Below are 14,906 nucleotides of genomic sequence, written 5' to 3' on the forward strand. Positions count from 1 at the left end.
AATAAAAAACAAAGCTGAAATATCTCAGAGACAGGCACTGGCATCTTGCACTGGTGACGCCATTTGGCCTCAATCTTTAGTTTCAAGTCTTCTCCAAAACAGCATGAGGTTCATATTTGTACAGTATGTTCCCATTTAGAGACGATAAAGCGCAGTGTGTATTGGGGCGTGATTGACAGCTGGAACTGTCCAAGGTACGTAACATTTGCAAACTCATCTTCATTATAATAGATACAATAATTGCCGGGAAAAGGTATCCTTACAATATGACCTTTCCCCCCATTCTCAGTTCAGTTTCCTTTGGGTTCATGACTCTTCCTCAAAACCTCCGTCTTCCCTTTTAATCTCGTTCTCCTCTTCAGCACTAAAGTGGATTAAATGGGTTGAAACCAGCAATGGATCATAACTCTCCTCTGGACTCGAGGAGAGGCAACCAGCCCCGACATTTTGCATGCTTGGCATGCAGTAAACGCATCTTCCCTAATCCTTCTCTTGTCACTTTTTCCCCCTCTCTCTTTGCCACCTCTGATCCCTCACCTCAGCACAGTATTTAAGATTCACGCTTTTCTCTCAACATCACCTTTTCCAATCGCTGCTGCCTTTCCTGAAACCTCGGTGCTGGCTGCTTCCTTCCAAAGGTAACTGTACTCGCGTGTGAAACAGTATTGTCTGTTCAGGACAAAACTAGACTCTTGATCATGTTGGTAATGAAGCTGACCTTTTAAGGAATGAAAGGCAATTATATGTTGTTGTATGAGAAGACTTAATAAGCTTATGTTTGCATACAGCGACCATGGTGCATGCCCCAAATGTATTTCATTTTTCGAAAGAATCCACTTAAATTTTTCTTGTGTTGTTGCTATTGAGAAATAACATCAAATAGGGGAAGGGCGGCCGGCTCAAAGGGCTGTAAACAAGTAAATAAAAGCCATGCAACAGTAACTGAGGCGCTGAAATGTCATGCTACGGGTGAGAGCAGACCAAACTTCCCTCGCGGTTGACAAGAGGGAAACCTACTGTGTCCAATTACGGTACAAAGATCAGGCACTGAGTTAGCGGAGTAGTTAGTCATAACTCTCCCCACTGAAAGAGAGCTCCTGGCAACGAGAGGGGAGCTGGAAATAACGGTGAATCAATTCAGAATAGCAAAATTCAACTACATCTTATCCTTCCTGGGAGAAATCATCTAGGTATGCGACGTGCTGTTTATGGCCGCCTCTCTGTTATGCTGCTGCTGCACGTTCACAATCCAGCGGACACTTCATTCGTCAGCTGCTGCGCTGGGAGCAGCTCCACAAGCGCCGAGTGCCGACACACATAAAAGGAAAAACAAGCGGCGCCATTCACACGGGGAGGACTCTTTTTCTCCCCCGTCACGCCGAGTTTGGACCAAACTGCAGTTCTGGCTGACGGAATAATGCGTTCGCTGACATTTAGAAAAGGGGCCGCCGCGACTAGGAGTTATCATATTCTGCACAGTGCTGCTGTCATCAATACAAACCACCTGAATGCAGTTGATAGCTTGTGTGCAGTGGGAATAGGTTCGAGTGACAATTGCAGTCGCCCCGATCCGAAGGCGACGCATGCAGACACCTGAGTGCAGGAATAATCATTGAACAGTTACAAGAAGAGGAAAGAGAGAGATTAAGGTGTAAAAAAATACTATGATACTGGGGTTTTTTTGGACATATTTGACATCAATGACCATGTGCAACGTCTGTGTTGTGTTTGTCAGGCAAAATGTTCGGTACAAATTTTATTTTCTTGCAACTATCTGTACAGACATACACCTGTACACTGTTAAAACTGAGAAAGACTTTTAATATTGTCATATATATATATATATATATATATATATTTATTGTCAGGCTGCATCCTGTATTGGAACAAACATTTTTTATTTGATTTTAAAGTGTTCTTTATGTACAGGGACCAAGACCACATTTTTTTCCACATGAATCTCCCAATAACACTGATTTCAAAACCTTTCCCATTTCCACCAGAGAGAGGGAAGTTCATCCTGGAGCGATTTGTCGTGTTGCAGAAGTGTGCCTCATTTAGCTCTGAGTGGAACTGAAAACAGAGTTACACTGTGGGGATGATCAGGTTCTGAAAGAGGCCCCAGGGATGGGCTGGGGATTTGGGTGAATGGCAACCAGGAGCGTTGACTGTGTACAGAAATGGACGAGGACAATATCTTTTAAGTGAAGGTTTAGCGTAACTATTTCTGCCTCTTGGTGTTGTTGTCGGTGGACATCCCGTATAATGTGTGGCCCTCAAAAACCATCCAATCGTCCATTTAATATCCCCATTTCATCTGTTCAGGGTCACGGGAGGGCTGGCGGGAGAACGGAAGGACAAACACATTCACACCTACGAGCAATTTACACTGTCCACTTCATTTAACCTGAATTCCCTTCAGGGTGTGGGAGGGAACCGGAGCAGAATAGCATTTAGACACACAAAGACATGCCACGCAGAGAGTACACATCCCATCCGAGGCAGATTGTTGCCCTAATTTGATGGTTTACTTTTAGGGTGTGTTTGTTTCGAGGTGCTGAACACTGTCATGAGCTGGCGGCGTGGGAAGGATACAAGTGAATGTGCTCAGCCGAGTGTGTGTGTGTGTGTGAGGAGTGGGTGCATATGATGGATGGGAGCGTTAGGGTCTATTCACACCAATCAATCTGTGTTACCTCTGCCAAGGAGGTTCTGTTTTCGCCTCCGTCCGTTTGTTTGTTTAAATCTTGCTGCGCATCAAAAAAACAAAAAACTTTTATAACTTTCTTTCTTACTTTGTGAGAGATGGTTTCCACAAGGGAACAATGCATGGATTTTAATGAAAAAAGTTCAACATCATAAGAAAAAACAAATCCACTCATCTATGGGTGTGTGCAATTTGGTGCGGATCAAAATAAAATCTGGATCTAGTGGATATACTTTTCACTAACCCATGATTATTCTGCAATGGAGATTATGATTTTGTGATATGCATTGTTTTGTTGTCTTAAGTATAAAGCTCATACACTCGTAGGTTAACTGCTTCCCACTACTGCCCCGAACTGGTCACCAACATCCCTATGTGACATCACACCGAGGGGGGAAATCAATTTTTTAAACAGTGCAATTTTTCCATTGCAAAAATGCTTTTAAAAAGTCAGGGAGAGCAGCTCACTGCATTAACAGCACTCACTGTAGATCACATCTCTCAGGGCGAATTGGCCCCGAAGATCAGTCCTTTTCTGTTTTTCCATGACACCCCCGCTTTAGTCCATGAGTACACAGGGACACTTCCAGAGAAAGTAAACATCCTGACACAGAGCCGGAGGCAGTCCAGCGGCGATACAGCTGCCTCCAGTCTGCTTATTTTGGCTGCACATCGTATAGTCACAGCTTCAGCGCCCTCCTCCTCAAGCAACTCATTATGAGGAAGTTCATACGGGACCAGTATAAGTCCGGTAAACGGCCAGTAAAAGCCTAATAAAACAACGGTTTCCAAGGGAAGGACCATTAAACCAGCTTCCGATTACAGGATGAAAAGCAACTCGACAACCAAGAGCCAGACAAGGACACGGTGGCAGAGATCATCAAAACAAACCATCGTCAACAGTCTCAGAAAACATCCATTAGCTGCTTGCTTGCTTGTATGTGGATCTAACCGCCGGTAGATCACCATCTCTCGGAAAGCTCGGCGGTAACAGATGACACCAGGACAGATTCTCACATCCAGCCACGTGTTCATGTGATTCACAAGTGGTATGGATGCCAGTGACGAGGAGCACCGATGAAGTTACGGACACTGTGGATACATTGCCTTAGGAGATCATACTTACTTACATACCAAAACTGGTTTCTGCACGTCCCAAAAAGTCAGCTTCAAAAATGAAACCTCCGCGTTTATTGCCGTCTGCCCTTTTTTTTTCTATTTTCTTCTTCCAGACTCTGTCCCGTCTCCCAAGACCTTCGGTTGCCACTCCCCATCACCGGGTCCCTGCGTTCCTGCCCTTCGTCATTTCATTAGTCCCTCAGTACTAATACCAGACTTTTGCCCTTTAGCCAGATCCTCTCTCTGTGTCCTTTTAATGAGATTATGCTTGACTCTGTTTGTATTTGTCTACCTCCTCAGACCTTCAAAGAAGCCTTCTAATGTTTTTATTGTATCTATTTTGTCAAGTTCACTCGAGCCCCAGTTCTTGGAGACCTTAAGACATTCATCAAGGATTGAACCCACAAACTCAAAACACCAAAGCAGACGTCCAACGCCCTTCAGCCTTTTGTTCAGACACTTCTGAGCGTTATATTTTTCAGAGCATTGAGTCTTTGGCTGTCAAATTTCACATCTGTGAGACTAATGAGCACCAAACCCGCCTCATCAAAACTCTGAAACACCCGGAGCTAGTTTTGGGAGGACAGCCTGCAAATATTTGTTTTGGCCTGTGAGTCTTTGCTTCAGATGTTGGACTTCAAGAAGTGCAGCACCTGAGGAATGAACCCAGGAATCCCAAACAGAAGGCCCTTGAACACCCTGAGCTGTTCGACTAGACACATTGAACTTCATTTCTTCTGTGTTTTCTGACTACATTTGGGCATTGGCCCCCTTTTCATCACCTCAGAAGTTCTGTTGACTCTTTAAGCCATTCAGTCGAGCTACGTTTCTTGGACCTGCTTCCATCACGTCCGCCCGTGTCAGTTTGCTTTCAGCAGGACCACGCTGCTACTGACCCCATTTCCACGAAACCTGAGGGGACATGGGTCAAGAGAAGAACCCATTAAATGTTGGCACTGATCCACACAAATGGGAGGATGTCGGAAATGTATCACTTTCCTTAACATTGGGAGATTTTTTTTTTCTCATTCTTTGATTTTCCCAAGGAAAATTCCATGGATCATGATGAAAACAATCAGGAATGTCAACGGGACTGGTATCTGAGTGTGTTTAGAATGTGATTTTGGCCCGCTACTGAGTGCCATTCCACAACTTCACAAAAAAGATTTCAAATAAAATGGTGTTGATTGAGTATTCAGTCTGTTAAATACCCCTTTGTAGTGTGAAAGCCTGCCGAGTGCAGTGAGCCATTCACGCAATCGAGGAGTATAGAAAAGTGTGTGTGTGTGCGTGTGCGTGTGCGTGTGTGTGTGTGTGTGTGTGTGTGTGTGTGGAGTGAGTCCCTGCTCCAGCCTGCAGGGGCGGTGCCGCTGCTCCTCAACACGGGAGAGGTCCTCTGTTTGATAGGTATGCATACGCACAATGCAATAAGGGTGTTCTAATTTTTTTTGCCCATTACACGGACTTGATATTTGCAGATTGCCTTAACACGGACAATCGGGTAAAATCAACGAAAACAACATTTTAACCAATCCAGCTCGCTAAATTGAATAAAATTGAAAATGGGGAGGCAGAAAATGAAATAAAATCAGAAGACGCGCTGGTAAAAGAGTGTCTGATGGAGAGACTATAATGGGATCAAGAGGTTACTTAGGAGGGAATTTGCAGCTGTAGAAAAGGCTGAAAGATGAAGAGATACCGAAGGCAGGATGAAGAGCCGAGAGAAACTAAAGTGATGGAGAAATGACAGCGAGAAGTGGATGGCAGAGAAGACGAGGAGCTGAAAGATAAGTGTTCTGCCAGCCATCGCTTGTACAGTATCGTTTATATTACAAAGTTTCGATAACATTTAACATCTTTTTCTTTTTTCTTTTCACGTTTCAAATAACATCCAGAGAATTCAGAGTATTTCCATCCCCCAGGGAGGTAAACAGGCGACACCTCCTGAGGAAAGAGAGGCAGAGGCTTTCCCTTCCATAATGGCAGATTCAACAAAACATCTATCCTTGAGAAAAACAGACGCCCATTCATGCAAAAAATGATTGACAGCCCCGGGTTAAAACTGTGGCACCTCTCGTGGAATAGCAAGCGTCAAAGTCTTTAGTGCAAAACCAATTCAGTTTTTACAAAATCTTCTCAAGTATCTATTCCAGAAATCACAAAATCTAAAAAGCACTTTAAGAGAGAGTCAAGCAGATGACAAAGTTTGTGACGCCGTCTGCGTTTCAGTTCGTCCTCCTGCGCTCTCCCATCTGATAAGAGTGTTGTGCGATGTGAATGTGCAGCCCTCCTCCCTCAAAGATTCAAAGATGTGTCACGATTACACAAAAGAGGAAGCGACACAATGAGAGGGAAACAAAACATGGCAGCATCCGCATCGTCTGTTTCACACTCCTTCTCCATTCTGTTGTCAGCTCGTGTCTGTGTGTAAAATTGTAAGGTCACATCGTGTCCTTGATTTTGTCGATCGTTGTAATGCTCTGATTGATGTGTTTGGACGCATCAGTCCTGGGTTGTTGTTTTTTTTTACTCTAGTCCGTTAGTTTGTGCGCATCATTAGGCCAAAAACGACTGAACGGATTTTCCACGAAACTTGTTGGAAAAGATGGTACATGTGCCGAGAACAAACCCATTACATTTTGGCACAAAGGGACACATCCAGGGATGTTGTATCATTTTCTTTAACGCTGCAAGATCTTCTTTTATTTTAATAAAGACTTTTTGACATTTTCACACATTTCCCAGGGAACAAGTCTTGGATCTTGATTAAAAACAAATCGGCCTGTTTAGGGGACCGATATGAGTGTGAGTGATTTGGTCCAGGTCCAAATAAAAGTCTGGGCGTAGCAGATTTAAATGTGTTTTCATACGGGGACCGCTGGGCCACTGGCACTCCGTGGAGCATTTCCCTCCGCATTCTTGATTTTTGCAAGTGTCGTTTGTTTCTTTGAAAGGTTAACACAAATCTTATCCAGGGAGTGAACATTTAATCATCATACTGATGTTGATAAATGGAAGCTGTCACCTAGGGCTGGGCGATATGGCTGAAAACTGTATCACGATATAAGTGTTTCATATCCGTCGATATGGAAAATTATTGTTAGTTTTTATGACCTGACGCGAGCCAATAAGATGGCGCAACCAAACGTGATACTGTTACATGATTGGCTATTAGGCGTGTCACTCCATACGTTGCTAGGTACCAGAGGACGTGTGCTGGCGTAGCTAGACTCTGTGCTCCGGTTTCTTCCAACGAGGAAAAAAGAATTATCGAAACGTTCCTTCGAACACATTTTCTATTGATATTGATTACGTGTCTATCGCGATAAATATCGTTATGGTTTTATCGCCCAGCCATACTGTCACCTTGTGTCGCCGATTCTCGTTCTTACAAGACTTGCAGTGAGTGGCGCCTTTTGTAAAGAGCGAATCTCAACAACTTAACCACGTAAGTGGGTTGAGATCTGCCGTGGTTTTCCATAGAAAGGGTTTCTGCAGACAGGGATGCTTTATGTGTCATCTATTGATCAATATAATGGAACACACCGCACAGAATAGGAGACACGGAGTACCGAAGCGGCGGATGGAAGTGGCGGTGCCATTAATTCTCTTCACATGTTCCCCTGTGTGAGTTCCTGCCTGGCTGCGGTTTCAGTCGGTCAATGTTATTGTTGCATGGAGCTAAGAAGACAGTAATTAAAACTAATTGCATTGCTTCCTGTGTGTGTGTATGTGTGTGTGTGTGTGTGTGTGTGTGTGTGTGCGCGCGCACTTTGACAGTCAGGTTTCGTAACATGGATGGAAGATAGAGAATTTAAAATTAAATGTACAGTACCTGTATACTTTTAATATCAGTAAATTTGCCACGTGTCTGTTCTACTACAGGTTTTCACGACTGCTGTGAAATCCCAGAGTGGCGTTCATTTTTTTCAAAATCCATTTTAACACAGTCATGCAGCTGCCTTAGCTAATTCAAGCCCAAAATTTTTTCATATCAGTTTTAAATACAAACTTGAACTCACCTTATTTAATTTTTTTTTTAAAGGAAAGGACATCATAACCCTGGGATGGGGTGAAGTTGAGAGACTGAATGGATTTCCAGTGGGAAAACAAGAGAATGAGTTTAGATATTAATAAACGCAGAGTGCACCATGTTGAGGCACACAAACAAGTTGACCGTGTTTAGGGAAAGATCAGGTTTGTGTTAGAGTGATAACTTAGTGTCCATGTCACTATTACATATTATTAAAGGTATAAAAATCTGGATTAAAATTCTGCCATTAAAGACCAACTACCATGTTCTTGTGAGGCTCTGGAGGAACCTTTTTAATTGTTACTGTACACTATGTTCAGAACCACATTTATATCCAGAATAATTCTGAACAACGTTTTGGTTCAACTTTATTGTCATGTTAGATTTAGTAGTTTTTAAAAAATTTCCCTTGAGTGTCTTGAGTGATTTCATATGAGATTAGTCCCTTCTGGGCAAAATAATAATGATCTTCCTGCCTTTCTTTCGTTCTTTCTGCCCTCCTTCCATCTTTAGCTCTTCCTTCTTCCTCTCCCTCAGTCTCTCCATCTTTTCGTCCCTTGTTCCATCTTTGTTCCCGGTGCTTATTCTCATTCTTTTCCTTCCAAATCTCCTCAACCTCCCTCGCCGCCTTTGCCTGTCATGGTGATTAGCCTCGTCTCCCCCGTTGCCTGGCAACCCAACTAATGACAGTGGACCAATTACGCTAAACATTCTGGTCCAGCTGTCCACGAGGAAAAAAGGAAAGAAAGTAGTGGTGATGTGAATAAAATCGCTGTCAGGCAAAGTGAATCAATCGGTCACATATCTGCTGTATCTCTAGATATGAAGAATATTGAAATTTAAGGCCATTTGGCACTCTGGAATACAGATTCATGCTGTGTATCATTGATTCATATCCGTGCCCACCGATGATACTGGCTTGAGAGGACAGATCTGCCATCCTGGTCTGACCCAGAGTCATTCAAATAACATGACGAGAAAATGGATAATCCCATTCTACCTCTAATTCACTGCAGCAGGGTGGAGAAATGGCTCCTTCAGAGATAACTGAGTTATACACAAATCACTCTGTCTGCCCTCAGTCTGCTGCATCCTGCTGCGTCAACTTTGTCAGTTTGTGGAGCGGAGATAAATACACTTTGTCTCGATGTTGAGGGTATACTTGTGACTTCGTCATCGGTTTTCAAAAAGCAAAACATTCTCTATAAAATATCAGATTGTTTGGCTCCTTCGCCATGTTGTGTCCTATTTGTAGTCTGGCCTTTATGCATACATATTCAGTGTTATGAATGTTTAAAATATTGTGATGTCACATCGGATTCATCACTGTAAAAGGGCTTGCAATTCAGGAAACACATGTTGCAGAACCTTTATGATTTTTGGACTCTGCACGACGGAGCCGACTGTGCTGCTGTGTGAATGGACCATGTTGTACAGGTGACGCTCCTTTCTGAAAATCCTATCGTCAAGATGCTCTGTTACATTTCAACTAGAGTGACAACTTGAAGGACGGAGAGGGGCAAACTACAATATCACACGCACGCACGCACGCACGCACGCACGCACGCACGCACGCACGCACGCACGCACGCACGCACGCACGCACGCACGCACGCACGCACGCACGCACGCACGCACGCACGCACGCACACACACACACACACACACACACACACACACACACACACACACACACACACACACACACACACACACACACACACACACACACACACACACACACACACACACACACACACACACACACACACACACACACACACACACACGACGACGACCCTGGAACTAAAGCAGCTGAATAGAATTCAACCATCATCCATCATTAAGTATAATTTAGGTGTAATCCGGGTCCGCGAGAGGCAACAATGACGGCTCCTAAAGAGGTTATAGCGCAGATGCTGTACCATCAGAAACTGGAGATATATCAAAAAAACACAACATTATATTGAAAGAAGAGCAAGGAACGCCACCGAAGGCTTTCCTCGATGGTAAAAGATGTTTTTTGCTCTACTCCAAGAACCTGCTTTCAGCGACCATGACGGACGGTGATGGACAGATGGCTCATCCGATCGCCCGCCAAGTCTTGTTTTCGACAGTGCCTACACCCTTTTCCAAAAACAGTGTCTGACAAATCCTTCCCAGATGGTTCCTTGTGGCAAACCATCTGTCTCCTCCAGTTTATTTAGACTGTGTCATGTCAAAATGTCTGCCGTGAAGAGGGTCTAATACGGAAGACACGGAGCGGAGAGCAGAAGTGAGAACAGTTCTGCATTAAAGCCAAGCTCCTGCTGACCCGGTGGCCACTCGGTCTAATGCAGCTGCAAGTCGCCACTGAATCCTCCCGATGCCTGTTGTCGAATATCAGCCCACAGCTTCAGTCTGAAATTAGTTTTGTTTTTTAAATTCCAACCATGTTTCACTCTCTAATGGCTCTTTAAGAAGGTCCATTGCGTTGCGTCATTCTCGGTCCTTTCTTAGTAATTCATCGATTTCTTTGTCCTCGTAGCTTTTACTATTTATTTCGTGACCAGCGGTGATATATTTCCGTGTCATCATTAGTGACTGAGAAGAAAGTGCAGAAAGTGCTGCCGGCTAAACAAAACCAAGCCAGTAATGAGGGCCTGAGGGAGATAAAACACCGCTATTGATTCATTTAGCTGTCCGTTATCTTATTCTTCTTTTCTTCCTGTTTGCACACGTCTCCCCTCCCTCCCGCTCACCTCCCATATGTCTGTCTGGGACGGACTTATTAACTTATGGGGATTGATGGACGTAATTGTACTTTGTTCAGTTGCTCTTCACTCTTTGGTCATGCTGGTTTTATCTCTTTCCCGTGTGCCGTGTCCCTCGGTGCTGACCTTCTGTCCGACTGTGTTCATTCATCTTCTCCTAATTGTTCCTTTAATCATTTTATTCTGCTAATGGAGTCTTGGTCGTTTTCATTCCTTTTTTCTTGTCTTTCTACATCCATTCACCACTCTGTGTATCCTCTCTCTGGCCATACAATCAAAATCAGACCCTTGGCACAGAAGTATAATTAGCATATGCTTCACACAGCTCACTTATATAATAGATCATACAGCATGTGCTATTAAGGGGACTCAAATCTTGCGTGTCACCTCAGTCAGAAGTCTCGCAATTTGCATACATGCTATATAAAGTTGTGGTCACATGTCTACAGCGGCGCCACGAGCCATCAACCTGCATTTTCATCTTCACGAACCACTTGGCTCCTCAGCCATGCGTGTTGACTCATCACTTTTTCACATCTCAATGTTTCCAGAGAATATCATACATGTCGGTCCTGGTTTTCAAAACATCCAAATTAAGCGGAGATGTAAAACAAAACAGCAGCAGAGCTGCAGGTTCACGTTCACTACGTGTTTCGTATGGATGCAGAAGCCGTCGGCCGAGATGTGAACGTCTCCTCTTCGTCCCCTGAGAGTTAACCATGTCCCCACAGGAAAGATATCAAGTTTCATCTGACTTAACTTGTTAAGTTTTCCCTTCTTTTTTTTTTTAACTTTTGGGTTGACTGGAACATGTGTGTCTGTGACTCCTCACAGACGTCATCAGTGGTTGGCTGCTCCTCAGTCGTTTTTCCCTCTTTCATCTTCTTTCCTCCGGCGCTTCACTCTCCACTCTCCCAGCGGGTGCTCGCTCCAAAAGTGTTCGCAAACTGGCGCCCGAGGCACCGCGATGCATTCGGGTCACAAAGCGTTGTGTCGGTAAGTTGACACCCGAGGTTGCCTCCGCTGAAACGGGGTCCGGATTGAGATATTGATGCTGGCATGGTAATTATAGAACGCGTGGCCCTTGAACTGCTTTTACACGTTTACCCTCCGGCTCGGGAACACAATCGCTGTCTGCTGTGAGAGTACTTCCTTACTAGAGTCGCTTACTGTCAACAACGACCCTTGAGCAAAGTGACTTATCGCCTGCATGGTAAACACCAGTTCTCTCTCCGAGCGTCTGCCTCTTTTTGACATTTCTGCACATTGCAGACCGGTAGATTTGTGGGTCTTCGCTTCCCCCAACGATTTTCTGCAGTAGACATAAGACATTAAAAAAGACTCGCGCTTGTCCTCTGATTGGATCTGGATCAGTTGGCGAGGGGCGAGTGATAACACAGTAGTTTAGTTAGGGCAGAAAAACATGTTTGGATCGATCCGGGCAATAAAAACCGAACGCTTCCTAAAGCTCTGGCTCTTAGCTGTGGCTTGGAGAAGGGCACAGACGTCCCTGAAGCCTAAGTAAGTTTTGTAGTTCTGTATTTGTTTTTCTTCTCCGTCTGCCGCACAATTGGTTCATTTCAAACTTTACGGCTGTGAGGCTTTAGCTCTTTTCCTATTATTGTCGGCTCATTTTTTTCTATACTCATGCTCCTCGTAGGCCCAAACTTTTTTTCTTCTGGAAGAAAAACTCAGGGTATGAGATTTATATACATATATATTTTTTTTTTCTATATTCTGCTACATGATTGAAGTAATTTGATTGGAGTTTTTGGACCCTCACGGGTAATAATGATGTAGCTATTAATGTTATTATTGCTGTTAGAAGTAGAGTAGTAGTAGAAGAAGTAGTCTGAGTCGGCTGATTTCCGTCTGGTTACTGTTGCCTGGGGTCGATTCTAAAGGCTTTTACAGTTTCTGTAAAATCTGTAAATCTAGAAGAAAACCCCCTGAAAGAATTCATTTCATGATTTCATGTCAGGTCATCAACTCCCCTCCAGCCAAAGTGAACAGAACATGTCGTTATTCGTCCCAAGTGCGCTGTACTCTGAGCCCAGATCAGAAATCAATGGAGCCTGTGAAAAGGAGGCGATTTCAAAGCATGTCACGAGTCGCCGAGCTGTCACGAGTCAACGACTGCTAATTGTAGCCGTCATCACTGATGAGAGAACCTGGAACCTGACGCTGTCAGACTCTTTTCAACATCTGGCGTCTGTATTCTGTCAGCGAGTAGACAATCTCGTGTACACATCCTCCGTTTCTGGGTCCAACCAAGACGGATGAAGTGACTGAAGCTCCTTTTTGAGACATGAAGTCAGGAAAAATGTTCGCAAAATACAGACATTTTCACACGTAGTGAACGCAGCAGGAGAATGACCGGGACATGACGACAACTCAGCTGGAGAAAGCAATCTAATTTGTTTGCAGTCATCAACGCAATATGTATATATACACACATATATATATATATATATATATATATATATATATATATATATATATATATATATATACATATATAATATGTGTGTGTTTGTGTGTGTGTATATATCACTTTCTGGATTAATTAATTATAACATGCATCCAATACTAAGTGTCGGCTTTACACTATATTTTAGTCTTTGAGTGACCTAATTCCTGTTTTAACAATCCTTCGTTTCATTTTTGACTGTATTGAAGAGGGAAAAGTCATTATAGATTTTTCCGCCTGTTAGTTCAGATCTGTCATTCACTCCCTGACAGGGCTGTGGCAGAAAAACACTCTCCACTTTTCCCGTATTCTTCCTCCAGGTTCAAAGTGACCCTCCTCTCTTTTGTGTTTCTGTCTTTTCAAAAAGAAACCCCCCAAAAAAGTCCAGTATCACAGAGCGTGTACTCGTGAGACGCTTCCTTCTGCTCAGGATGGACAAAGTGTTCGTCGGGAGCGTCAGAGAAAAAGGGCGCAGAGTGGAAACCTCTCCACTAATTGGAAAGAGGATTCGGGAACCAAATGCAAATCTGATATTGCAAACAAGACTTTGACACAGATATCTTCTATAGACACTGATTTCTTTTTACAACCAGTGGAGTCGCCCTCTGCTGGTCATTCCAGAGGATACAGGTTTCAGGGACTTCCGCATTCGATTCATATTCCGGACCCGGTGACTACGTTCATTTTTATATGCACGTCTATGGCTGACACGAACAACAGACTGAGAAGTGACATGAAAACAAAAAGTCACTCACTAAAACTGGTTCTAAAGGCTGTATCATTTTGGTTTTGCAGACAACTTGAGCCTTTTTAGCAAAGGGTTAGGGTTACAAAAAGAATACACATAAAGCTTTCCATGTGAGCTTTTTTTTTTCATCAGTCGGTCTAATAATCAAGAATCAAACTTGTTCAACCCTACTGGCGAAGAACAAAACACAACCAAAGGGAAAAGAACAAATGTCATTGTTGCTTGCACTAATTCAACACGGAGTTACACAGAACACGGCCTGCTCAAAGCAGTGACGCCTTTTTTTCCCCTGTAAACCGCCTCTTGTTAAGACAGATGATGAATTAAAAGCTGCCGGGAGAGATGAGGTTTATATGAGTCTGGTCAAACAGATATGAGTTACAAGGTGTCGCGGTAAACAGGATTTACAAAGAACGCCACTGCGAAGAGTCGCAGGCTCAGGAAGAGATTTTTACTTTCCATCCTGTAACATATATATATGTAGGTATATAAACATACCTACATATATATATACACATGTGTACATACATACATACATATACACATATGTACATACATACATATATACATACATACATACATACATACATATACACACACACACATATATATATATATACACACACATACACACATATATATACACACACACACATACACACATATATATACACACACACATATATATACACACATACATATATATATACACACACACATATGTTTGATCTTTTCGGTTTGACATTTTAAGACAAGTTGAATTAATATTGTAATGATACAAATGTGTTAAATGTGTAAACTGAGTTTAATAAAAGTTTAATAAATTAAGTTAAATCAAGTTTTTCATCAGAGGAGACTTGTTCTCTTTTTTAAATTCTCTCAGTATAGTTGAGCTCAGTATTCTTGATTTGAATGCAGCTGCAGTTTCTTTTTGTTCTGTTCTTATTCAGAGGGACACTACATGAGAAAAGCAATGTTGTTGTTTCCCTTATATGACTTTTTATGAAATTGTTTTTATTGAAACACCAACAGAACTGGTTAAACCACTAAAGCAAAGTCCTGCGCATGTTTTCAGA

Source organism: Scophthalmus maximus, chromosome 3, assembly GCF_022379125.1.
Source record: "Scophthalmus maximus strain ysfricsl-2021 chromosome 3, ASM2237912v1, whole genome shotgun sequence".
In the NCBI taxonomy this organism is placed as follows: domain Eukaryota; kingdom Metazoa; phylum Chordata; class Actinopteri; order Pleuronectiformes; family Scophthalmidae; genus Scophthalmus; species Scophthalmus maximus.